General features: G+C 34.7%; 1 protein-coding gene and 1 long non-coding RNA gene across 5 annotated transcripts in view; both read left to right on the forward strand.

The window, feature by feature from the left end:
- LOC111429296 (DNA-directed RNA polymerases I, II, and III subunit Rpb8) overlaps positions 1–27231 on the forward strand; it is a 101999-nt gene that overhangs the window by 52665 nt on the left and 22103 nt on the right. The gene's annotated exons all lie outside the window — the stretch shown is intronic.
- LOC139430697 (uncharacterized) lies at positions 23109–24501 on the forward strand. Of its 2 annotated transcripts, XR_011641080.1 has the most exons (3): positions 23109–23791; positions 23845–24299; positions 24357–24501. It is a non-coding gene; the product is annotated as an uncharacterized lncRNA (long non-coding RNA). The 2 variants fall into 2 exon arrangements; XR_011641079.1 differs by having other exon boundaries at positions 23109–24299.

The following is a 27231-nucleotide window of genomic DNA, read 5'->3' on the forward strand; positions in this document are numbered from 1 at the left end:
ATCTATTACCACTTATCACACACGGAGGTTAAGTGATGTAAGGTACGATTCTTCAATAAAATTGTTTTAATTGAATTAATGCATCAATCAATTCGTTTGGATTTTTATTGACACCAAATGTTAGTTTAACTTGTAACCAATGTTGTTTCTTTTACCAAGATTTAGGAAGGATTGACTTACTGGCATACTTTATCTCTGTGCTTATTGCCCATAAAAGCTGGATTACTTCATTGCTTGTATTATACATTGCTTTCGTATTCTTACCTGAAGGTACCTTCCGAATGTCTCCTGAAAACCATCTCCTAAATTGCCTTTTTAATAAATATCGCAGTCGTTGTACACAATAAGGTCTTTTGATGTTTGGACATCGATTCCATCAGAATTTAAAATATGCCTTCTGATAACCTAAGTGAAAGAGTACTTTTTGTACTATAAGAAATGCAGTTTGGGAGTGCCACGTCTCCTTAATTACGGGGGGAGAAGATGCTTGACATCTTAAAGTAACATGTTACCTCAGGGAACGTGGGAATTAAAGGAATTAAATGATTTTTGAGCTAATCCCACCGAGATGGTAGAGTTGAGGGCTAAGCACAAATACTCCATAGACCATCAAACTACTACACCATAACGACCATGTTGACTCAACGAGCGACTTTGGCTAACATACGATGCCTTCCCTGTTCCGCAAGGTTCATAATTTTTTTAAATAATTGTAATCTAGGTTTACCAATGCAATATTCCACCACCGTGTCAATGTAAAATAGAGAGGATGCCTTTTGAGAAGATTACTAGTTTCCTACGCATCCATTACTTTCAAAATGCTTCTCTACTCGGCAGTACATCAAGATGGAATCAAATCATTTCTTCTGGATTACTTCGACTACTGAAGACCTTTACCACATTATACCTATTAGAAACAAGCATTTTCTTTGTTACTTCTTTATTCTCGTACATCTTGGACATTCTATCACTGGGTTACGGGAAGAATTTCTTGGCAGATCTAGAGATATTTTGTTCTCCAACATTGCCAGTTTCTTTAGCACTTTTCTTTTGGATGGAGGGAAAGAGAAGAACACAATGGCGTAAGGGCAGGCCCATTGGATTCCAAAATTCTTCGAATTTCCAGTTCTTCTTCCACTTCCATAATTCTTGATATGGTTTTTATTACCAACTGACTAGATATTCTATCTTATGTCCTATATATTAATCTACGTTATGAACCATCCCATTTTCTTGTTGACCATAGCATCAATTTTTTGAGATGTTTAAGCCATACCTAGAATACTAATGAAAGCTTCAACTCGACGGTTTGGCGATAGACCTACCTTCTTCAAAAACAACTTCGAAGTTGCGAAAACACAACAGTATGTGAAACCAATGAAATCTAAAATCAAGAAGTGGGGTAGAGAAACCTGTTACGGCTACATTTAGTACTCTTCAACTTTTAAAATTCGGTATCTTAGTTTAAAATTGGAATACATGCGAGAAAAAATCAAAATAGTGTTTTTTAGGTCTTGTTGCACATAGGCACCGTTTTATTTGTGTATCAAGTATTTTAAAACACAAAAAATAATTTTCAAAAGTAAATCAATTTCCTCATTTATGACCACCAAAACCGCTGTTTTGGTGTGTCTTAGTCTGATCTAAGCTTTCTAGACATTGTACTTCAAACTCATCGTCATCCAACACGCATAAAATTTTTGCAATATACTTGTAATGGACCGTAGCTCTTTTGAGCAGGCCAAAACCCAACCCGAGTGGTAGCACCCATAAAAGAAGAAGAAGAACAATATCCAAAGTGAAACACTCACGCCATAGCCTTCCCTAAGACGATTTCCCTTTGCAGTCCATTTTAAAAGGTTTTGGAAATTGTAAATGATCTAAATTTTTGAAATTAATTGCATCATAACGTAAAGAAATACACAATTAAGCATGAGGCTAAGATTTGCAAGGTAGCCATTAAATTACTAAGAGTGGGTTAGGAATGCAAGATAAAAAAGTTTCTTTATTTATTTTATATATTCATACATACATTAAAATTGATAAATTGGATTTAAGACCTTGTATGAATATTTCATTCTAATTGATTTGGAGATAACAACAGTAATTTCACGTGTTCAAGGACCGTTTTTGAAAGAGTCAAAAATAATAACCGTGAAATTTAAGGATCACGCCCGAGGAGTGGATAGGAGTGTCCATTGAATGGAATAGCGCGGTGCTACGACCTCGTTCGGTGGGAAAATTATTATTCGCGGTCGTTTGGTCACGAGTCGTTTCTGGCTGAATCTTTCCGTTCGATTAAGCTCAAATTACTACGTAAACGTTCGGATTACAAGACAGTGAAAGGTATTATAAAAAAGTCCAGAATATAACAAAAATTAATTAAAATAAGATTAATGTATTAATTACTATAACTTTCGTTCAAATTCAAATTCTAATATGAGTTTAATTCTCTTTAATCTTCATCAAAGTCACTCTTTTTATAGAACAAACCACAAAGACGATAAGTTTTATAATTATTTATAATGTATTATTTATTTATAGAAATTCCTGAGATATACATATTTAGTTTTAATCTTTCACTTAATAGTGTATAAGATATCATCTTTTTTTATTGAATCATAAAATATAGGTCCACGTGTTATGTATATGGCAAAGTTTTTTGGATTCCCGTCCTCACGTCTGTTTCGCGCTGCCTTATGTAAATACCCCCATCTCGTCACAGTTTATATTCGTACTCGAGAGATCGAAGGTCGCAAATGACGATAGATACAAAGTTGCCGGTATGTTTATTTTTTTTCTTTCCTCAAATTCGAGATTATGTTAATATAGTTTAAATTGGCGTCTTCGAGTCGTAACCGAAATGGGATTTAACGTAACGTTTTCGAAACGGGGGGTTACTGGGCGTAAAAAGTAAAAACAATAACGACGTCTAAAAATAACGTGTATCATATCGTGTATCTGATCGAGGGCTATCATTAATTCACGGTTCCCACAAAACGAGTGTAATTAAAGTGTAAATAGTAGGAAAGTATTGTTGGGAAGTTGAAGGTAATTAACGGTGGAAATTTGTGAGGGAATTTAAGACACAACAACATACGTTTGTATTTTATAGTAGTATTACTTTAATTTGTACTTATTACATTTATTTTGCAATATGATAAATTGAGCACTATGCAGTGTGTTAATTAATTATATTATCATACCCGACGTCATCATTACAAGTATGCAACCAATATCACAGTATTTTTATTGCAATACGCGATTTGCGTATGATGCGTATTGCACTGTGATATTGGTTGCATACTTGCAATGATGACTCGGTGGATAATTAATTAACACACTGTATTTTAATCTCTATTTATAGTGATTTGAGAATAAATGATGTCAATTTTTTTAATCTCACTCTTTATTTTTTCAACGTGATGCTAGTTAATTTACATAATTACAGCCACATATGGTGGTATAGTAAGTCATCATAAAACAAGATTGCAACGTGATTACTAATATACCTACATAATCTCATTATCTTTACTCTAAGTTGTAAGAACTTCTTTATTTTTTACTTATTAATTGTTTCTTTGAAACAAATATCCTCTTTCTAATTAACTCATTAACGTTCGGTTAAATGAACAGACAAAATTACCGCATAGAAAACGATTGCCGACGATTTAATTGGTTTAATTTACCAACGAGAAGCAAACAGACGAAGATGGAAAGCGGCGAACACGTGCGTGACCCGATCCCGTGCCCGCGCTCTACTCCTCTTCACTCCATTTCCATCTCGGTCGATAGAGCGGGCAGGAGCAGGAGAGTAGAGTTCTCGTCCTTGAAATATTCGCAAACCGTGTTTGGGCCCCCAGTTTGGCGGAATTTAGGCGTGTACGAACGACGACGACTCGCAATTTTAAAAGGAATGGTATCACGGTCGTTTACTGACACTTGGCCTCTCTTGGCCATTAGAAACACGAAGTAAAAAAAACGTGAGCAAGTTGTGCGGTGGTTTGCGTGCTTATTTCGATTTAATTATTATTCTTACTAGCCTCGGTGGCGGCGACGCTCGTTTGTAATTGGTCGTAATGAGTCCGTTGCTGTGAGATCGTTCAAGAAGGATTAACTAACGAGTTTTGGGTGGATGATATATAGTCGGCCATTATGAAAAGTTGTGGTGAAAAAAAAGTGAAACATAATAGGGTTTTTTACTATGTTTATATTATTAATGATAAATAAAGTATGTTCAAAATATATTCTTGGCCGAAACTGATATACGACACAATTGCGTGTAGCAAACATACTTTTAGACTTTTATCAAAGTAAATGATTCATACTTGGTTAACAAAACATTAAATACATCTTCATGTAAAATAATAGGATTACTTTTAGAACTAACACTAGGTATTTTTCAAAAAATTGTATACTACAAACAGAAATGTAATGAAATTTACAGAAAGAAACTTTTCGATAGGGATAGATGTGGTAATAACGATCTAGATCAAATATGAAACGACACAGTTAATACAATACACAGTGTAATCGATAAATCGGTGCAGACTGTATCAGCATAATTTAGATGAGGAAAAATTAACGTGTGGTACAGATTACCACGAATAAAAGGAGGAAGGAAACAAGAATACACTTTTTTGCAGATAAATTGAATTTGGGGGCACCAGGGCAGTGTTGAATCCATCATAACACTCAGATTTTTCACCACATCCGAAAATTCTATGACGACGCTATCGAGGATAAGTTGTGAATCAGTAAAAGCGGGTAATCTATTTAAAAGAGAATTTGTACCAAACACAAGTGCTAGAGTTTTAGTAGCATTTAGCTTTAACCCAAAAAGCTTAGAGCAGTCATGCTCTTTAGCAAGGTCACGATTTAGACGCTCCACAGCCAAAGGGAATTTACTAACGGTTGTACTGGTGAAAATCTGGAGGTTATCTGCATATAAATGATAACTTGAAGAAATTACTTTTGTGACACTATTGATAAAAATAGAGAAAAGCAGGGGACCCAAAACACTTCCTTGAGGTACCCCACAAAGAAGTTCGTGAGTGGACGAAGGGCCTGTGTCAGTGGAAACACATAAGAGGCGATGGGAAAGGTAGGATCGGAACCATAACAAAGAAGTAGGAGAAAAACCGATAGATGAGAGAGTTGCAAGGAGAATATCATGATCGACTGAATCAAAGGCTTTACTGAAATCAATCAGTACTAACAAGGTGAAACGTCGATTATCACAAGCGTATCTTACATCAATAGTAATCTTGATCAGTGCAGTTGTAGTACTGTGACCTGGCCGGAAACCAGACTGCAAATCATTGATTATATATACAACGCTCCTCAAGATAATTAAATACTTGATTATACACGATACGCTCAAAAGCCTTTGACAGGATAGACAGAATTGATATAGGACGAAAGTCACAAGGGGAAACTGGAATTTTTAACTTAGGAATAGGCACTACATGCGCAAGCTTCCACATGGACGGAAAGGATGATGTTTCAATGGAAAAGTTATAGATATGAGTTAACGGAGACATAATAATATGAAGAATCGGTAAAATGTGTTTCAAGCTAATACCGTTTGCAACGGCGCTGTTAGAACTAGAATAAGTAACTGCCTTGTACACCTCGTCCCCTACATCAGTCATAGTGCGTGAAAAGCTAGAAGAAATAAGATTAGATGCCTCACTTGCTTGATTAAGGTGATTTTGGAAGCAGTATTAAGAGTTACTGGTGGTTTAGCGAAATGGCTCGCAAAAGAATAATAAGTATGACTATTTCAAAAAAATTAAAATAATATATGGTGAAATATACAATATACATTCGTAAATAATTTTATTGTTAAAGAATTTTTTTTTAAATAATTTTTAATACATTAATGGAAAATAAGAGAGTAGCCATTTGGTTTACAATGTCAAAAAAATTATTTTTTGAATGCTACATCCGCTAAATGTCTTCCGTTACAATTTATGCATTCCTGGAGTCGTACCTGAAAGTTTTGCATAACTCTGCAAGAAAGAAGTCGCAGGCTATTAGGTTGGGAGACCAAGGGGGCCAACTGATATCCCCGTTTCAAAGCATTTACAGCATTCATTGAAATTCTTGCAGTGTGACTTGTTGCCCCGTCTTGTTGAAAAACTGTTTGTTCATTCACTGGAAAGCCTTCAAGTTGTGGTGTGAGAAAATTCGGAATCATTGCAACCTGTCGTACAGAATTAACGATAACGGCATTTTTAGCATCATTCTCAAAAAAATATGGATCGATGATTCCATTTGACGAAATCTCACCATTTTGAAAATAGGCTTTAACTGCGTAACCGCGATGCTCACCCGTCCAACGCTCTATTGTAAACTAAATGGCAAATCATGCAGGTCTTGGCAAGTCGAGTACGTTCTTCCCCATCACTTCGCGGCGTGCTGTGAATCCTACCTCAAATCTTTCCTTTTCACTGCCGGACCCTGTACTTTTTACTGGCAGTCATTGATCTTTCGCAAATCTATAGTTATCAATCGTCTTAAATCTTTTTTGATCTAAACTTAATTCTTAACACTTTGCTGACCGGCAATTTTACACAGAAACTATGTCATGTTATCGGCTATTTTTTTGTAATTTATTGTAAATGAAAGTAAAACATTCTAAATAAACTCAAATAAATTTTATTTTTACTAAATTAAATTAAATTTTGGACATATTTTTTATACATATAAATTTTAATAATTTTTTTTTGGTATGATAAACTGTATGGCCATCACCTGCGTGTAATGGTACACTGCAGGTTTTGCAGATATATCTCGTTTCGCTGCGCTTTCCTTTTGATGGGCATACTCACGCCTTCTAGTTGGATTTGTTTTTACGCCAGTGACTATTTGTTCTTAAACGTGGTGGCTTAAATTTCCTGAAAGCCTGGAAGGTGAATCGTTGTAGGGAGCCCTTTTAGAAGTACGAGAAGAACTTCCATGTGGTGTGCTGCATTCATTTGAATCTACAGAAATCCATTTGCTAGCTACTTCTAGTAGAAATTTTTTGTTTCTTAGTTTATTTTGTGACTTTTTAGAGTAAATTTTGAATGGATTAAACAAAATACAATTGATTAAAGAGAATGCTGTTTTTTTATACCACTTTTTCGATAGATACTGCTATTCGCCAAATACAAAAAAAATTACAATAAATTATTATATCATTTATATAATTTTTCAGTTGATATCATAGACGCATCATGAATAGTTGATATCATGCGCTCCAACCTTTTATCTTTCCGTACAAAAGTCATTTGTCCTCTCTGAAGGTTGTTGGACTTTTCTATTAGTACCTTTGGCAAGCCATGATTCTTTCCTACGGTACCACATACAAGTATTTTGTTTTCTAATGATATACCAGCTGTAGAAACGTTGTTGTAGTAATTATCTTGATATACATGATCCCAATAACCATAATACGGCTGCAAGACTGATAATATCGTTTCTTGTAGTTTTTGTCCTCCACCCGAATAAATCTGAAAGTTCCAAATGTACAGACTCACTTTCACAAACCATTCTCAGTAAAATACCGTATGTTTTGAAGCTGAGACGTCCTATCCATGGTATCATTGCTTCATCAAGTGATAATTGCTGTTTCGGTACGTACATACATTGAATTTTTGGAATAAGGTAATCCAATAGAGGTCTAATTTTACAAAGTCTGTCTCTACTAGGTGCATTTTGTGCATTATCACTGAGATGGAAAAATATAAGAATTTGCTCGAACCTCATCCTGCTCATAGTTTTAGGGAAATATTGGTGCTTCAACCAAAGGATCCGTTGACCAGTAATCTTTTTTCTCCAACAAGTTTTTTTAGTGTGTCCCATCAATATCAATAACCCAAGAAACTTCTTCATATCGCTTGTTGTATCTTCCGTGCAATTTTTTCATTTGGATGTGGTATAAATTGGTTTCAGAAATAATTAAATGAAAAAAGTCGTTATCAAAAAATAAATCCGTTACCTACAAGTTTACTCATCACCGATCAACAACGTTTGGGCATGAAAAGACGAGTTGACTCGTCACCAGTCAGCAGAGTGCTAAGTATAAACATATGCAAATACATACTAGTATTTACATTAAAATCAACAATCTTAAAAACATGGAAGAATGTGTGGAAAAAAGAACATAAAACTATTAAGAACATTATAGGTGGATGGCAACAAGTCTTGTCATAATTTCCACATGAATGCTATTATCTCTGTTTTCTCCTGGTTAATAAATTAGAAGACCAAACGTTCCTGGCAGTATAGGTGATGTTGCTGCCCAATTTTGAACTCCTATTTTGTATTATTAATAAAACGGCTAAAAATCCTTCATTGAAAATACATGCAGTTAGACATACATACTAAGATTTCTATTCTGAAATGTAAATGCTATTAATCTGTGCGCTAGATAGTACCTAAACTTATTTATTTTATAATTATAATTAATCTTAATATAAAAATTATACTACACATATATTAATTATCTTTTGGCAAATCTTTGTAAATGAGCAAGAATTGTAATTTATTTTTTTTAGCTACAACCACTTACAACAGCTGTCTTCTGAAGGGCGGTTTTAGTGCATTTGTTGAGCATAAGTAATAAGGGGCTCATATCTTGTAATGGCTAAAACATAATATTCTGTAAGATCGTATATGACCTTATTTGTAAACTTTCTCGGGATGTCATCGCCGTAAGGATTGCCATCTAGGATTCGTTTGAACGCCCACTCCCTTGGGTTTCAACATCGATCCTCACAGTTTAATTTCACATTGCAAATCAAAGGTACCCTAAATCCAATGAAAATCAACTTGCGCGGAAGCACGTAATAGTTGGCTTTTTGAAAGTCAAGGTCTACAGCATTAACTTGACCGCACACAACCTGGGTAAAGCAAACTGAGTTGGATGCAGTTGAACGATTTCTAACAAAATCATTTTGTATTTTATCAAGCTTTACTCATAAATATATTTATTAGAGTAGTTGCATAACAGTGTATTACGTCGATAGTACTTTCATAAAGATAGTACCATTCTTCTAATGTTAGTGATGTCTTTTATTATCTTTTTCCTACTGTTTGAGAAATGTTTTCCAACTACGTGAGAAGTCGAATTACGTTTTCAATTGCAGATAGGTTTCGTTGATAAACATCGCTTGTGATGATCTAAACATCCGATGATGCTTGAAAAAGTCCAAATGATCTTCATGTCCGAGACGCTCTTTTTTGTAGTTCGAACAGTTATGTGACAGAACGAACAATTATACGAACCTCAACATTAGTTGTGTTGTTTACCAGTAACAATCTGAAGTAATGGTAAATTTGTTCTTTTGAAGTTATAACACATCATTGGTAGTTAGGAAATCGTGAGAAGTAAATGAGTAAATGTAACTCCTAGTGTAGGGTAATGAGGATTTTCGTTCACTATAAAGTTTTGTTCCTTGATGCCTTCATACGGTTAATTACAAAATATCAGAGCCAATTGTGGTTATGGCCTTATTTACAACGGCAAAGCGATGCCTTCTGATAGAATACAAGTAAGATGGAATATTAAGTCTCAAAGTCTTTAAAGCACTCGGTATAGTGCGAATGCGCCACACTAAATTTTTTGTAATAAGCATTCGAATTTTTAAGTGCATCATTTCTGTGTATTGAAATCATTACATAGAACGTTAAGGTCCTTCAACTTGCTGAAGCACCGGTTACCCGTATTACGTAATACTTTAATAGACTTAGACTTATTGTATTCATGATTACATCATTTTCTGACAGTCAATAACATATTGGATGGATTCATACTGCGACTACCTGTCATAACGATGCTACTACAGTTCAAACGCATGTTTATGATAGGACAGAAATAGAAATGTCGATCTACCGCTTGCCTAAGCCCTAGGAATAGTGTAGTGCAGTTTGTTCCCATATTATCACTTTTATGTATTTATATGCAATGAATGATAACTGTATACATTTATCAGATAATGCACATATTTGTTGCATCTTTGATTGTTCTATTTACTTTCACCTTTCTTTGAATAATGTATACACCTTGTTGGTAAATGTGTACATTCCTAGAGTATGCGTATTCACCATGAGTCAGTGCTAGTGCTAGTCAGTCGTATTACACATCTTCTTTTATATGCAAAAAGATTTTCATTATCAAACATGTTCTCACCATCAGTATAATCCTTTTCAAGTCACTTCCACTATGGCGGCATTTTTGAAATCGAATTTATTCATTTAATTTCTTTACATTGTCTCGAATACCGGGAGGATGATAACTACATAATATTATATTTTGAGGTTCTGACATTTTTTGGTAACGGAAATTCCAATTTCTAACGAAGCTCATTTCTCCAATCATTTTTAAAGATTGATAACAAATGATAATGCTTGATAACAAATAATTCATTTCGGTATTCGCCTTGTTGCGGACTCATTTTCGATATCGTTTTATAAAATTTATTTTATAATTTTGTGGCATACTAATATTAATTTCATCTCTTATGTATTCTTGTGGTAGATATAAGGTAATTGTTGTGGCGTTGAAGTAAAGGCTGTAGGTCAACTGTTAAAAGTGTCTCGCCGATAAATATATAAAAATATCGTTTGTTTAATAAAATCACAACTATTTATAATCATTTATTGTATAAAACTATTAAAAGTTGTTGTAAGCAACTTAATAGAAAGTTAAAGGAGGGAAATTAATGTGTTTATAGAGAATATAAAGCTAAAGGAAATTCTTCAAATATTCAAAGCGTTCTGAATGAAAATACTACAAAATGTTACAGTATCGAATTTAACTAGATAATTTTGGTACGTTTTGAATTATAAGTGTTAGTTCTAATTAAAAGTAGAAGTGTTTTTATTTTTGATTGAACTTATCGTAGTCGAAAATCGAATAAAGCCGTAAGTAACATTAGTTCCAAAGAATTTAAAAAGTACATTGCAGAAAATGTAATGAAAAATTCAAACCAGTTTTTAACTTTCAATGATACTCCATGGAAAGACATAAAATATACATAAATGCAGAATGGCTTCGAATAAAAATTAATATGTACTTGACACTTTGAATTACTTTGAGTAACGTAATGGGTTATTTAACCGCATGGATACCTTGTTATGACAATCTATTTTTCATTCTTTATAAATATATATTCATTTCATTTCGTACTGCAACTCTCGATCCAGAATTTAATTGAACCTCCAACTATAACTTTTTAAATCTAAATTTAGAACCACGCTCACTGTCAACTTTTATAAATGTACATCATTATAAATAGGGACGTAATATAAAAAGGATCTTTTGAAGAGTTAGTTGTAAGCGATGTTGAGTTATAGTTATTATCTAATACTAATGTTGTCAACATCCGTATGAAATGTAATCATTATTGTATAAGTAAAGAAGTGTTAAAGTTAAATGATCTTATAGAAGATGTAAGCTTTAGGTGACATGGAACTTCTCGTCATATAATATAACCGTTGTATACTATAAACCCTATAGTCCTTGGGAGAGTATGAGATTCGATCATGTTTTTTATGCCATTTAAAAAATAAAGAATTTGAACGGTCTGAATGTGCTTAGCGTTTTTGAAATCAATATGAGAATACTAGATAGTACCTACATAGCTGAAACAGAAACGACTATTTTGTACACAAATTAACCTTAATTTACGCTTGATGCACAAAGAAACCTTAACACGTGAACTGCCAAGTATGAAATGTATATACAATTAACCAGAAATCTTTGGGCGCCGGCGGTCACGGGGTGTTTAACGTGTTAAAGTAAGAAAGATCTTTTTAAAGACTACCAATATATCTTTAAGCTTGAGATATGTGTTTACAACGCTATTGCGTGCCGTACAAGCCACGGCCAATTTGTTGTCATTAACGACAATAATTTATTAATGACTCACCTACCGATTAAATTTCGTTGTACAATTGCTTCCAAATACCATAACTGAGAATATAGGGTTATTGATTACATGATAATATTGAATGAATGGAACAAGTTCCAAAACGATTGTAAAAAAGGCTAATAAAAAAATTTATAGCATACAGTAAACCACTAAAGTGAAGAGTTGAAATCAAAGTGTCTTAATGCAATATATTAAAGGCCGTGGAAAAGTACAATAATACAGGGGTTGCTATACATTTCTTATTCATTAAGCGAAAAGTATTAGCTAGTACAGTAATATGGTAGCAATTATTATAAGCAATGTATTAACGAAATTCATGACTTGTATTGAAACTTAATGATTCCAGAATCTTACAGAAAGAAATGATATGTCAGAATACTTGCAGAATCGAATTATTATCTGATAATTATCAATCAAAGAAGCGAAAAAGAAACTAAGACAAATCAAAAAAAGGAATGACGCCAAGTAGCAATAACAATGTGTTCAGATAATTTTCAGTATTAGTGAATATTACTACTTACGCTGATTTCATGTCTACTTAGAGTTTACTTAGCAATGGTAAATTTACCAGAATATCAGAACATGTCTTTTGCAACGTAGTTCCTGCGGCCTAAAACAAAGTGAAAGATCACGAAATGTCAGCAGTACGTATTCAAGTGGGATGCAAACGTGCAGAACGATTTCTTCATTGTTGTAATTTGATTATTTTTGTAATTTCCTACCAATTTCAATGTTGAGAAAATGTTTTTCCCACACTATTGAGTGATGGAACAAAAAATGTTTCGTGCATTATAATGCAATCTATACGTTATGATGTGAAAATTTCATATAGGAATTTGTACTGTCGAAATGAATTCAATAATTTGAGCAAATGAAATACAAATCAATGAAAAAGAAGAATTAATAAAAAGTTAAAGTATTTGGAAAAGTTTTAGGGCCACTTTTACGACCTCTTGTTGTTCCAACTGTTAATTTTATCCAGCAGTTATCTAAAAAATTCTCTTTTATAGTTATTTTTATGTTGCTATTTGGACCAACTGGCAGTTACTTTAACAATAACTGTTGGGATTTCGTTATTCGGTGATATTGTAGCCGGGTATGGTTAATTCAACTTACATTCGCGAATTGGTAAAGTGATTTCGAAAATTTGCCACTATAAAAGTTAAGAGACTAGAGAATATTTATTATACATCTGGCAAATGGAATTAAATGAAATACTTAATTCAATAGTTTACTAATTTGCAACAATTAATAATAATTTGAGGAAGTGTTTCTTCCACACTATTGAGAGACAGAACAGAAAATGTTTCATGCAAGATAGTGAGATTTATGCAAAATGCAGGAAAATGTTTGTCATTCAAAATGTGATTGATCTTAATCAACTAAGAATTGTTGGTTATAAAGATACTAGTCAAAAACTTGTTTCAAATCGCAAAAAAATTTTAATGTTGCTTAGCGTTGTCTTTAAATCCCCTTTTCAGAATGAATATATAAAAAAATGTTTTCATTCATTCAAAACTTAGGTATAATAATCGTATTAGAAATCGTAATTCTTTATTTTGCTTCTATTTAACTCTACAAAAAGTATTTTTAACTCTACAATAACGCAATATGTGAGACCCATTGTGAAATAATTCATGTTGTAACATTCTTTTATAAGAAATAGTTAAAATAGATGTAATGTATTCTTATGGTCACATTGTCACGAATGCCATATTGTAATTTAAAACAGCACTCGTAAATAAAAAATTTACAAGTAGATTCGTATCGCTTACGCTGCTCTAACCTAGAACTTTAATGGAGGTCTACCCGGCATTGACTTTGAAAGTTCAACAAGACACGAACAAACTGGCTGCCGCAGTTCGCCTTATACTTACGGTGAAATTCTTCGATCGTTACCACTTCATCGCGGAAAGCAGTATTTTATTCACCTCACCTTTTGCTTTAAAAGGACAACTTATCTATTTGCCAAACTCTTCATTATAAATGATTTATTTCAAGTTGTTTTGCCGACAAGTATTCGTGATGTTTGAAATTAATAACCATAAAATGTACATTTTAAAAAGGAGGAGGAGTCTCTTGAATCGATAAATTATCATCAACGCCTCCGACTCACGACTACGTTCAGAGTTCGTTTTCCTGCGGGCGTTGAAAGAAAAAAAAGGTCCCTTGGCTTCACTGAAAATTCCAAATTCTATACGTTACGTTTAACGCGGTTTGCTTTGTGTGCTTCATTCGAAACATTTTATACAATCAAGTTTTTTTTTGTGTTGTATTTTTTTAACCTTGAAACTTCTAGGAACGCGAATTGTTAAAGCCAGTTAGTTTAGTTGTCTATTTTCGTTCGATATTACATGTGCTTGGTAGGTTAAAGTCGCTCAAAACTGTTTTCATGGAAAAAAATTATCTACTTCGTTTTTAATCAAAGCTTTGATTAATAGTTTATTAATCAATCAACGTATCTGACTTTATAAATCTTTTTTTATGACTGGTTTGATTTGTTGTTTTGTGGGAATCACTCCTTTGTTATTAATACAATTATAGAAACTTCAACATTTTATATGCTACATTAGCAATGAATCGAATAAAACAAATCGACTATAAAACATAAAACCTTTCTATCAAAATATGCAACTAAAAAACATGTAGCATCTATAAGATCCGGAAGCACATGTTCGAGAATTCCTAGCCATATAGATACCGGACTGAGGAATTTTTGGATAAAAACTGTAGAAATACTGTAGCAACCTCAACGAACGTAATTAAGTGGTGATGTTTTTACAATGACATTGTACTTACAGAGTGTTTCAAAGATATGAGGGTTATTTTTTTATCTTGGCTAAGTTATAATTTATTAATTAAACTTTATATCGTTAAATTATTGTAATAATTAAATTAATGTTCTTAAAATAACGAGTTCTTAACCAGTTTCTAGTATGTTTTTGAAATAATTTTTGGAATGAAATTTCGGTTTGTCACTTCGAAAAAAAGATGATTTTGGTATGCTTATTTCTTCCTAGATACAATGCAGTCTTGCTTTTTTCAGATGGTCTCCCTTTGGATTGCTATTGACCAAAATAAGTTGTAGTAGTACAAAATACCACTATGTTAGAATTAGCGTTGTGCTTTATGATAAAATATTTTTGTGCGTATTCCATGAAAACACCAAGCAAATCTTTTGATATAAAATTCTTCAATCCTTTCTTTATTCATAAATAGTGCCAAAGAATGTGGACATATTTATGAAGTCTTGTGATTAAACAATTCGTTCTAACGATTCATTTCTTTCGCTGTATGGCTAACAACAACATGCGATTTGCAAACACATAACACAGCGTAATTTATGACATTTTACGTGCTATTTTTAGTAGACATATCCAATATGAGTGTATAAGACGTGGTTGTTACAGCAAATTGCGAATTTTTAATGAATTGGTCAATATCAATATTTTTTACATTTTGAATTAGTGCAGAACCGATTTCATATAAACCGTGATTAGCAGTATCTTGTATCGTAACATTAACATTTTGAATTTGGTCTGGATATCATTTACACAAATCTGATTTAATGAAAAAGAATGTCTGTTTATTAAATAACGTATAAAAACTGATCATTAATAATATTCCTGAAGATAGCATATTAAAAACATATCATCGACAGAGTCCATTTTTTCAGACAAATTATTGTTGAAGAATTATAATAGAAATTCAGTTTATCAGTATTTGTAATAAGGAGAAAGATATAGATACAAATATATGAGTCTTACTAGTTTCGGCCATATTCAGAGACTAATTTTACAATGTCGTGAAGAAGATTAAGATATCAAATTTTGTTGTATATGTAAATTTTACATGATTATAAAATGTTGAAGTTACAAAATGAAATAAAATAAATTAAGTGCAGAATACATTTACATTTTAAAAGAAAAGAACGTTCTAGTAAGATTCATATATATTTTTCTCCAAATTATTGTTGACACCATGAAAATATGCTCGGAAATTGAACTTTCAATTGCATTTTTATGATTTGCGATACCTGATCAAATTTTTTTATCAATATAATCACACGAGAAAGGAAATTCAACAAAGTACTACTTTTAGCCGGTTTTTAGGCAAACAAGTATGTACTGACTGTGAGATCATCAAATATGTCAAATAAGTGTCTCTCAAATTGCTGTCAGTAATGATTGGCTCAAAAGTTTCAAATAGAGCAATATCTTTATCAAAAAAATGTGATTAGAGCAAAATTCTAACCGATTATGATCCAAAAGTATCTGCCAATCAAGAAAGAGGAAATAAAACAGACGGAGGGTGCACACTATTCAATGAAATAGAGTACCTACAATAAAATAACACAAACTGAAAATATCCCAACCGAATGGAAAGAAAGCATAATAATACCAGCATTCAAAAAGGGATGCAAGAACAATCCTGAAAACTATTGTGGAGTAAGCCTTCTAACGTCGACACTGTAGCTATTTCACGAAGAAGAGATTTTCGTTTCCGACGTCTGTGAGGAGCAACAAGGCTTTAGGAAAAATAGGTCAACGGCAGACGCTGTATTTGTAGAACAGATTGCCGAGAAAGCCGTTATTGTATTGAATACAACAAAATGGTGAACATGTGTTCTGTTGACCTTACAACAGGATTTAATCGAGTAAGGCTTCCCGATGATGTAAGTCTTCAGGAAAAAAGAAAAGTTCATCCTGATGTAATAAATATTGACATGGAGTTGAACACAAATCACTGTGCAAGAATGAGAACAGAGTAAAGAATGACAGGAACGATAGTTTAAGCCTCGCAGTCTTCAACTTAATCATAGACGTAATAATAACTGACTTGAAATGAGTTGGAAACAGCTGTCAGTGGGGAAGCGATGAACCGAGTATAGTTCGCTATGCGAAAGATTCTATCCTGTTGTGAGTGGATGAAGACCCCGAGGAGCAGAAACGTACAAGTTACGCTCAAACAACGGACGTAGTTTTGATATCAGATTACCTGAGGCAAAACAAATATGTAAGACCTGTTACGACATACACGATAGAGACAAGATGCTACCATAAAAAGAATCTTCAGAACACCGGAGATGAAGTCGCTAACAGAATACATCTTGTGGGACCATAAAAGAAGTGTGGATATCAGAGATATATGCGATATCCAGGACATTGTGAGATGGGACCGCAAATGGGACTGTAGGGACCATGTTGAATGTATAGAAGTCTCAAGACTATCAATAGACAGTCAAAGATGGACTTCCAAGGCCGAGTAAACAGACCCCCGGGAGACCTCCTATTCCATACTATGAAAGCTGGTTTTTCCAGCATAGGCAGAATAATAAAGAAATAATATAGATGTATTAAGAAGAAGAAGAGTAACGAATCTAAGGTAGATTATCAAACAAATTTTTGGTGGATTGATAGAGATGTTTAAGATTTTTTGCTCAACGAAGAAATGAATTTTTCTAGTGTAGAAATTGCAGTCTATTCGAAGTCAGTTAGTTCCAGTCAGTTAGTTTACAATACAATTGATGTATTTTTTGTAGTACTTGAAAATATCAACTTCAATATGTAGAATTGCAGTAGAATCTTAGGAACAGAAAATGTTCAACTTGATAACTTAAGAAACGCGTGTTTGTAGTCGTTTAGCACCAATATCGCATTAAACTCCAGGTCTACTATTTTACCATATTCAATTGCAAAAAAGTCGAACAAAAATGGAACACCCCATATTTGATTAGCTAGATCAGATAGAGAATTTAATTCTCTTCAAATCTTCAGTACATGTCTCTATACCTGTTGCACAACCAGTTGTTGAGGTATAGCGGAATTAATCAAAATCATGCAAAGAATAGCTATCGTATTATGTCTTCTTCTTACTTGTTCTTGCCTGTTTAAAGTATCTGTCTTAGCATTAACTTTAATTTCAGACAGAGTATCATTTACGTTATATTATGGTCACATTAGTATCATCGGTTAGTATCTGTTTCGATTAAACCCCTAAACGTTAGTTGTTAGGAAAAGAAGACGTTGGGCGTCAGAATGCAATAAACTTGATGCCATCATTAAATGCCTTATTTATTATAAGTTAGACAACCTTTAGACCATTGGCTAGTTTGTAACTATAAATTTGGTATACTTTCTTCATCCTAGTTTGGACACTCAACGGAATCATGACGTTTACAGTTTTATCTGAAAATGTTCTAAACTCTCTTTAATAACTAAGTTGCGGTTTGTCTTTGCAATTATAATACGAGATTAACAAGTTTGATGTTTAATTTGCTGTAATTATGTTTGAGTTTAGTTGTTTAATTTTATTTAAACTTAGGTTGTAAATGGATGCAGAAATAAATTTGAAGGGCATGGAGTATGGGCATGGATGTATAATTATGCAGCTTCGGTATTTCCAGATTAAAATTCACACGTGACATTTGTATGTTCACGGCTCTTCATTATGTTTAAAGGGCGTATAGTAGGTTCTGTTATTTCTTTCATTCTATAATAAAATTGTTGTTATAAGAATATTCTTCCTTACTGTAAATATTTGAATGGGGTTTGTTAACATATATATTTTTGATAATTAGGTTATATTGCTAATTTTCAACTAATTTAGTTATGATATGTACTAATGGTAGAGTTTTTAATGGGGAAATTAACCTTAAAAATATTATGTAGTATTGTGTTTAAGTTAACAATAAATAGTAGTGGTAAATGAAAGTAGTGGTGCCTTCGTAAATTAGCCTTCATTAAATTATTTATTGTTCAAAATTAATAAACTTGTCGAAAAAGAATTTTTATTGTAAAGCAATGTGAAAAATAATGTCTTATATGAATTTATTACTACGTTTCATTACGCTGGTTTTGATTGTGGATTCGGAAACTACTTATGTTAGAGTTGTCATTTATTTGTACGTGATGTAATTTGTGGTCTTATTTTTGATATTTTATGTCACCTCTCTCTTTCTCCAATAGAAGTCAACATGAATGTTTGTTTTATAGATACACTAAGCAGAACTAAATAACAAGCATACATAAAAAGCTTTTCAATTACTAAATTATTACATCATACAGAAAATATATTAATTATAAGCTAACGGTTAGTCCAAAGCAATTAAACCTTTATGGTTTCCTATCTATTCTTTTTTTCTCTTATGGGTTACAAACCAACAAGCCACAATTCAACGTCAATAACCTTCTTCCTCATACTATTACTCGGTTCTAACATTCAATTCGATAACCTTATTTTAATCGAAACCATTCCGATGGTATGGAATGGAAGTGGCCCTAATGATTGAAAAACAGAAACGTTTCTCTGGACATGACACATACTGTATAGACACAGACCGTTAAATTCCGTACGCGCGTAGACATCTGCTGTGTCAAAGGAATGCAATGTTTTACGAAGCCGTAAAACGCGCTTAAAAGAAACGAAAAAAAAACCTCAAGATAGCAACGACCTGTCGTCGACACATGGAGTTTTCGTTCGCGAACCTGTGTTTAGTAATAACAATTTAGTCTTAATTATCGCGCATACACGTTTTTCTGGTGTGTAATATGTTCTTGCACGTTTGTATGCTGTTGCACAGTTATCTACGGCTTTAATTTACGAAAACGTGGAGATAAATTGGATGTAATTTCTGAATGGTTTCTGAGTATGTGGGATTCGCCCACCAACGAAGTTCCAAAAATAAGCAATTATTAATTAAAATTCAAATTGTTCTTTTCTTTATGGTTCATTATTTCGTTTAGATTTAATTTAAGTAATTGCTTTTAAAATGAGTATTTACGTGAGTTAGAATATATGGCGAATACATAATAGAAAACAGACTAAAAATAGTTCATTACACATAAAAACGCAGTTATACGTAGCAACAGACTATTGTTATTTCCATATTGTATTTGTAACACACTGGCGATTTGAGAAACGAATGCAAAAAATATGCATTGGTTCGTAGTACGAATGAATAAATATTCATTTCAATTCCATATTTAGTCACATTGCATATCATGTTTCGTATGAGATAAAAATGTATGTTTTAACGTGTTTTTAAATTACTAAAATTTGATTTTTGTTTTGATCGTTGAATGTGTTATTATAATTTTTAAGTTTCTTCGAGAAAGTAACGACTTAGTTGCTATTTTATTTTATTTTGTGAGAAGTATTTTATAGTATCTCATTTAATTGAAGCAGAATAATCTTACATCTCCTGAAATTCTTAAAATTACAGCTAAATTTATAACAAATGATTGAAATTTCGATTGAAAGCTTAGAAATGTTTCACCAAACCGAATCTGGTTTAGGCATGAATGGCGCTTTTACCGACGGAGAAGGAATGTCTATTCTTTGATCGACGGCGACTGAGCTTTCACAAGCACGTCCGGATCTGAAGAGCCAATGCCATTCAAGGCAATTCGCTTACTTGGCTCCATATGGAACATAATATACATAGATTGTGTATGCATAGAAGGTACATATCCAGACCAAAAATATTTCTCTTTGTGAATTATGATTTACAAAGACACCATTTAACGTCTTTACTTCAGAAAATAACTTCAAAAGTTGACAAACGATTGCAAGATGGTTATTAGCGCTATCCGTTTATTCAAATTTTGACGAATAATTTAAATTCTTAACTTCTTTTCTGTTTGTGACAAACGAGGTTATCTCTTATTGCGGCGATTCCGCCTAATTGGCCACTCATTAGCCATAAAAATCCCTTATTCGCGACAATTAAAAAAAATGGAATCCAAACTAGTAAATTAATATGTGCAAGAACATAATATACATAATCGCAATAAAAAAATGCCATTACGTTTACCGTTCGAATTTTTCTCTTTCCACCGCATCGCCTACATTATAGAACATAATGACGATACTGTAATAAATTTTTATAACGTTACATCATGAAAGTACGCAATAAATCTGTGCTCTACATCAACAGATCACAATCTGTGGGTCTTGAGGGCCATACACATGAAGTGTGAGCAGAACAGAATTAAAAGTGTATATGTCGAAAATGTAAATCAAATGAATTGAAAATACTGGTGTGAAGTTATCCATAAATCCCAGCAATAAACTTAAAACATTAATAATTCCGTAACCAATACGATTTGGGTAACCAAATTTCACACACAGGTCACTCTTACCCTCAAGAACAGCTAACCACACCCATTTGGTAAAAAAAAATTTTTTCAACCCTCACCCCCGAAAAAGGGATGTTTTCGCCCTGATGGGCACCTTCGAATTAAACGAAATTCTACCACATAATAGAACACACTTCTAAGTATTTTTATCAATTTTCAAAACACCGTAAGCCCTAACGGTTTTCGAGAAAAAAAATCAGTATTATAAACCGGGGATGGGACTTTAGGGGTGAATTTGACCCCGTTGGGCACCTTCAAAATTGATGAAATTTTAGGATGATTTAGAGGATGCCTTTAGCGATTGAAATCAACCATCCAAACACCGTAATGTATTACGGTTTCCGAGAAAAAAAATGTGTTATTAGACACTATAGGTACACAGCGCGGCGCGGACTTTGGGGGTGAATTTGACCCCGTTGGGCACCTCCAAAATTGACGAAATTTTAGGATGATTTAGAGGATGCCTTTAGCGATTGAAATCAACCATCCAAACACCGTAATGTATTACGGTTTCCGAGAAAAAAAATGTGTTATTAGACACTATAGGTACACAGCGCGGCGCGGACTTTGGGGGTGAATTTGACCCCGTTGGGCACCTCCAAAATTGACGAAATTTTAGGATGATTTAGAGGATGCCTTTAGCGATTGAAATCAACCATCCAAACACCGTAATGTATTACGGTTTCCGAGAAAAAAAATGTGTTATTAGACACTATAGGTACACAGCGCGGCGCGGACTTTGGGGGTGAATTTGACCCCGTTGGGCACCTCCAAAATTGACGAAATTTTAGGATGATTTAGAGGATGCCTTTAGCGATTGAAATCAACCATCCAAACACCGTAATGTATTACGGTTTCCGAGAAAAAAAATGTGTTATTAGACACTATAGGTATACAGCGCGGCGCGGACTTTGGGGGTGAATTTGACCCCGTTGGGCACCTCCAAAATTGACGAAATTTTAGGATGATTTAGAGGATGCCTTTAGCGATTGAAATCAACCATCCAAACACCGTAATGTATTACGGTTTCCGAGAAAAAAAATGTGTTATTAGACACTATAGGTATACAGCGCGGCGCGGACTTTGGGGGTGAATTTGACCCCGTTGGGCACCTCCAAAATTGACGAAATTTTAGGATGATTTAGAGGATGCCTTTAGCGATTGAAATCAACCATCCAAACACCGTAATGTATTACGGTTTCCGAGAAAAAAAATGTGTTATTAGACACTATAGGTATACAGCGCGGCGCGGACTTTGGGGGTGAATTTGACCCCGTTGGGCACCTCCAAAATTGACGAAATTTTAGGATGATTTAGAGGATGCCTTTAGCGATTGAAATCAACCATCCAAACACCGTAATGTATTACGGTTTCCGAGAAAAAAAATGTGTTATTAGACACTATAGGTATACAGCGCGGCGCGGACTTTGGGGGTGAATTTGACCCCGTTGGGCACCTCCAAAATTGACGAAATTTTAGGATGATTTAGAGGATGCCTTTAGCGATTGAAATCAACCATCCAAACACCGTAATGTATTACGGTTTCCGAGAAAAAAAATGTGTTATTAGACACTATAGGTATACAGCGCGGCGCGGACTTTGGGGGTGAATTTGACCCCGTTGGGCACCTCCAAAATTGACGAAATTTTAGGATGATTTAGAGGATGCCTTTAGCAATTGATATCAACCATCCAAACACCGTAATGTATTACGGTTTCCGAGAAAAAAAATGTGTTATTAGACACTATAGGTAGACAGCGCGGCGCGGACTTTGGGGGTGAATTTGACCCCGTTGGGCACCTCCAAAATTGACGAAATTTTAGGATGATTTAGAGGATGCCTTTAGCGATTGAAATCAACCATCCAAACACCGTAATGTATTACGGTTTCCGAGAAAAAAAATGTGTTATTAGACACTATAGGTATACAGCGCGGCGCGGACTTTGGGGGTGAATTTGACCCCGTTGGGCACCTCCAAAATTGACGAAATTTTAGGATGATTTAGAGGATGCCTTTAGCGATTGAAATCAACCATCCAAACACCGTAATGTATTACGGTTTCCGAGAAAAAAAATGTGTTATTAGACACTATAGGTATACAGCGCGGCGCGGGCTTTGGGGGTGAATTAGACCCCGTTGGGCACCTCCAAAATTGACGAAATTTTAGGATGATTTAGAGGATGCCTTTAGCGATTTAAATCGACCATCCAAACACCGACCACGGCTTCAGAGAAACAATTTCGTTATTAAATTGTACACGTATGTAGAGCAGATAGTAGGTGCCTTTAGCGATTTTAATAGATTATGAAAACTGCGAAACTCTTAATATTTCATGGAAAAAATAAATTTTGTTAAGAAAGGCATTTTGTAGTTTTATGGGCTTTTAGTCGTTACTGGCAAAGGGTAAGAACTCCGCCACGTGCAGTTACAAAAGGCGCAGGTATTAAGGAAAAAATATGTCCATATTTTTTGCATTATAAGTGCATTCCGGGAAAATAGTTGCCGACTTATTCGGTGTTGTTTTAGAGCGTCATACACATTTTTTAGATTTTGCCCGAAAGGTGAGGAGTAAACTTATAATATATAAAGATTCCTCAGCTATTGCAGAGATCAGCTGTTCTAGTTATCTCTTGTTAAAACCAGTGACCAGTGAAGATGTCGACGAAATTACTGTTTTTGGGCGATAGTAATTTTTGCCGAATGCTACGTACTAGAACTAACTACAAAGTATTTGTTCTAACAGATGTGAAATTAATTCCTACTAATGGTATATATTTTAGGACGACAACCAAAACAGTCAAGCAACGGAAAATATTTCCTCAACTTAGCAGTAGGCGGTCAAACAATACTAAAACTTTTGCGGCGCGCAAAGTGTATTCCAAAAACATGTTACCCTTGGTTTTGTGGAGATATTGTTGAACGTCATATCGTTATAATGATAAGAACTAAAGATATACTCCATAAAACATCACCATCCCAACTGAAGTCCCAATATTCTCACCTCTTCCGCTTCCTTCTTTCCTTAAATCCTAAAGGAATACAAATTTGCACAATTCCTCCCTGCAAAAACTTCGAGTCTGTGAACGTAAGATATTATAACTTCTCTGTCATGCTATAAATAAATACTCTCCATGCCTTTATAGGAAATCAATCATTACATTCGACGGTTTTGTGCTGAAAAACAAATCAATTGTACCGACATTGAAGCAATTGTTAACAGAACCATGATGGAAGGGTAACAAAACGTAAAAATGTTTCTTTTCTTATGTATTTAATACAAATTTCTACACAGGGATGGCATTTACTTAAATGAACAAGGGTTGGAAACGGTCTGGAACGCGGTAGCAAGTAATTATAATCATATTCTCAATCCATTACACAATTTAATTATAAGTAAAACAGACCATTAATATAATAAATTTCTTTCTCTATCAAAAGTTTTTTTTCTATCAAAAGTCCGCCCTCCAAATCATCCTAAAATTTCATCAATTTTGGAGATGCCCAACGGGGTCAAATTCACCCCCAAAGTCCGCGCCGCGCTGTGTACCTATAGTGTCTAATAACACATTTTTTTTCTCGGAAACCGTAATACATTACGGTGTTTGGATGGTTGATATCAATCGCTAAAGGCATCCTCTAAATCATCCTAAAATTTCGTCAATTTTGGAGGTGCCCAACGGGGTCAAATTCACCCCCAAAGTCCGCGCCGCGCTGTATACCTATAGTGTCTAATAACACATTTTTTTTCTCGGAAACCGTAATACCTTACGGTGTTTGGATGGTTGATTTCAATCGCTAAAGGCATCCTCTAAATCATCCTAAAATTTCGTCAATTTTGGAGGTGCCCAACGGGGTCAAATTCACCCCCAAAGTCCGCGCCGCGCTGTATACCTATAGTGTCTAATAACACATTTTTTTTCTCGGAAACCGTAATACATTACGGTGTTTGGATGGTTGATTTCAATCGCTAAAGGCATCCTCTAAATCATCCTAAAATTTCGTCCATTTTGGAGGTGCCCAACGGGGTCAAATTCACCCCCAAAGTCCGCGCCGCGCTGTATACCTATAGTGTCTAATAACACATTTTTTTTCTCGGAAACCGTAATACCTTACGGTGTTTGGATGGTTGATTTCAATCGCTAAAGGCATCCTCTAAATCATCCTAAAATTTCGTCAATTTTGGAGGTGCCCAACGGGGTCAAATTCACCCCCAAAGTCCGCGCCGCGCTGTATACCTATAGTGTCTAATAACACATTTTTTTTCTCGGAAACCGTAATACATTACGGTGTTTGGATGGTTGATTTCAATCGCTAAAGGCATCCTCTAAATCATCCTAAAATTTCGTCCATTTTGGAGGTGCCCAACGGGGTCAAATTCACCCCCAAAGTCCGCGCCGCGCTGTATACCTATAGTGTCTAATAACACATTTTTTTTCTCGGAAACCGTAATACCTTACGGTGTTTGGATGGTTGATTTCAATCGCTAAAGGCATCCTCTAAATCATCCTAAAATTTCGTCAATTTTGGAGGTGCCCAACGGGGTCAAATTCACCCCCAAAGTCCGCGCCGCGCTGTATACCTATAGTGTCTAATAACACATTTTTTTTCTCGGAAACCGTAATACATTACGGTGTTTGGATGGTTGATTTCAATCGCTAAAGGCATCCTCTAAATCATCCTAAAATTTCGTCCATTTTGGAGGTGCCCAACGGGGTCAAATTCACCCCCAAAGTCCGCGCCGCGCTGTATACCTATAGTGTCTAATAACACATTTTTTTTCTCGGAAACCGTAATACCTTACGGTGTTTGGATGGTTGATTTCAATCGCTAAAGGCATCCTCTAAATCATCCTAAAATTTCGTCAATTTTGGAGGTGCCCAACGGGGTCAAATTCACCCCCAAAGTCCGCGCCGCGCTGTATACCTATAGTGTCTAATAACACATTTTTTTTCTCGGAAACCGTAATACATTACGGTGTTTGGATGGTTGATTTCAATCGCTAAAGGCATCCTCTAAATCATCCTAAAATTTCGTCCATTTTGGAGGTGCCCAACGGGGTCAAATTCACCCCCAAAGTCCGCGCCGCGCTGTATACCTATAGTGTCTAATAACACATTTTTTTTCTCGGAAACCGTAATACCTTACGGTGTTTGGATGGTTGATTTCAATCGCTAAAGGCATCCTCTAAATCATCCTAAAATTTCGTCAATTTTGGAGGTGCCCAACGGGGTCAAATTCACCCCCAAAGTCCGCGCCGCGCTGTATACCTATAGTGTCTAATAACACATTTTTTTTCTCGGAAACCGTAATACATTACGGTGTTTGGATGGTTGATTTCAATCGCTAAAGGCATCCTCTAAATCATCCTAAAATTTCGTCAATTTTGGAGGTGCCCAACGGGGTCAAATTCACCCCCAAAGTCCGCGCCGCGCTGTATACCTATAGTGTCTAATAACACATTTTTTTTCTCGGAAACCGTAATACATTACGGTGTTTGGATGGTTGATTTCAATCGCTAAAGGCATCCTCTAAATCATCCTAAAATTTCGTCCATTTTGGAGGTGCCCAACGGGGTCAAATTCACCCCCAAAGTCCGCGCCGCGCTGTATACCTATAGTGTCTAATAACACATTTTTTTTCTCGGAAACCGTAATACCTTACGGTGTTTGGATGGTTGATTTCAATCGCTAAAGGCATCCTCTAAATCATCCTAAAATTTCGTCAATTTTGGAGGTGCCCAACGGGGTCAAATTCACCCCCAAAGTCCGCGCCGCGCTGTATACCTATAGTGTCTAATAACACATTTTTTTTCTCGGAAACCGTAATACATTACGGTGTTTGGATGGTTGATTTCAATCGCTAAAGGCATCCTCTAAATCATCCTAAAATTTCGTCCATTTTGGAGGTGCCCAACGGGGTCAAATTCACCCCCAAAGTCCGCGCCGCGATCTGTACCTATAGTGTCTAATAACACATTTTTTTTCTCGGAAACCGTAATACATTACGGTGTTTGGATGGTTGATTTCAATCGCTAAAGGCATCCTCTAAATCATCCTAAAATTTCGTCAATTTTGGAGGTGCCCAACGGGGTCAAATTCACCCCCAAAGTCCGCGCCGCGCTGTATACCTATAGTGTCTAATAACACATTTTTTTTCTCGGAAACCGT

Source organism: Onthophagus taurus, chromosome 7 (genome assembly GCF_036711975.1).
Source record: "Onthophagus taurus isolate NC chromosome 7, IU_Otau_3.0, whole genome shotgun sequence".
Taxonomy (NCBI): domain Eukaryota; kingdom Metazoa; phylum Arthropoda; class Insecta; order Coleoptera; family Scarabaeidae; genus Onthophagus; species Onthophagus taurus.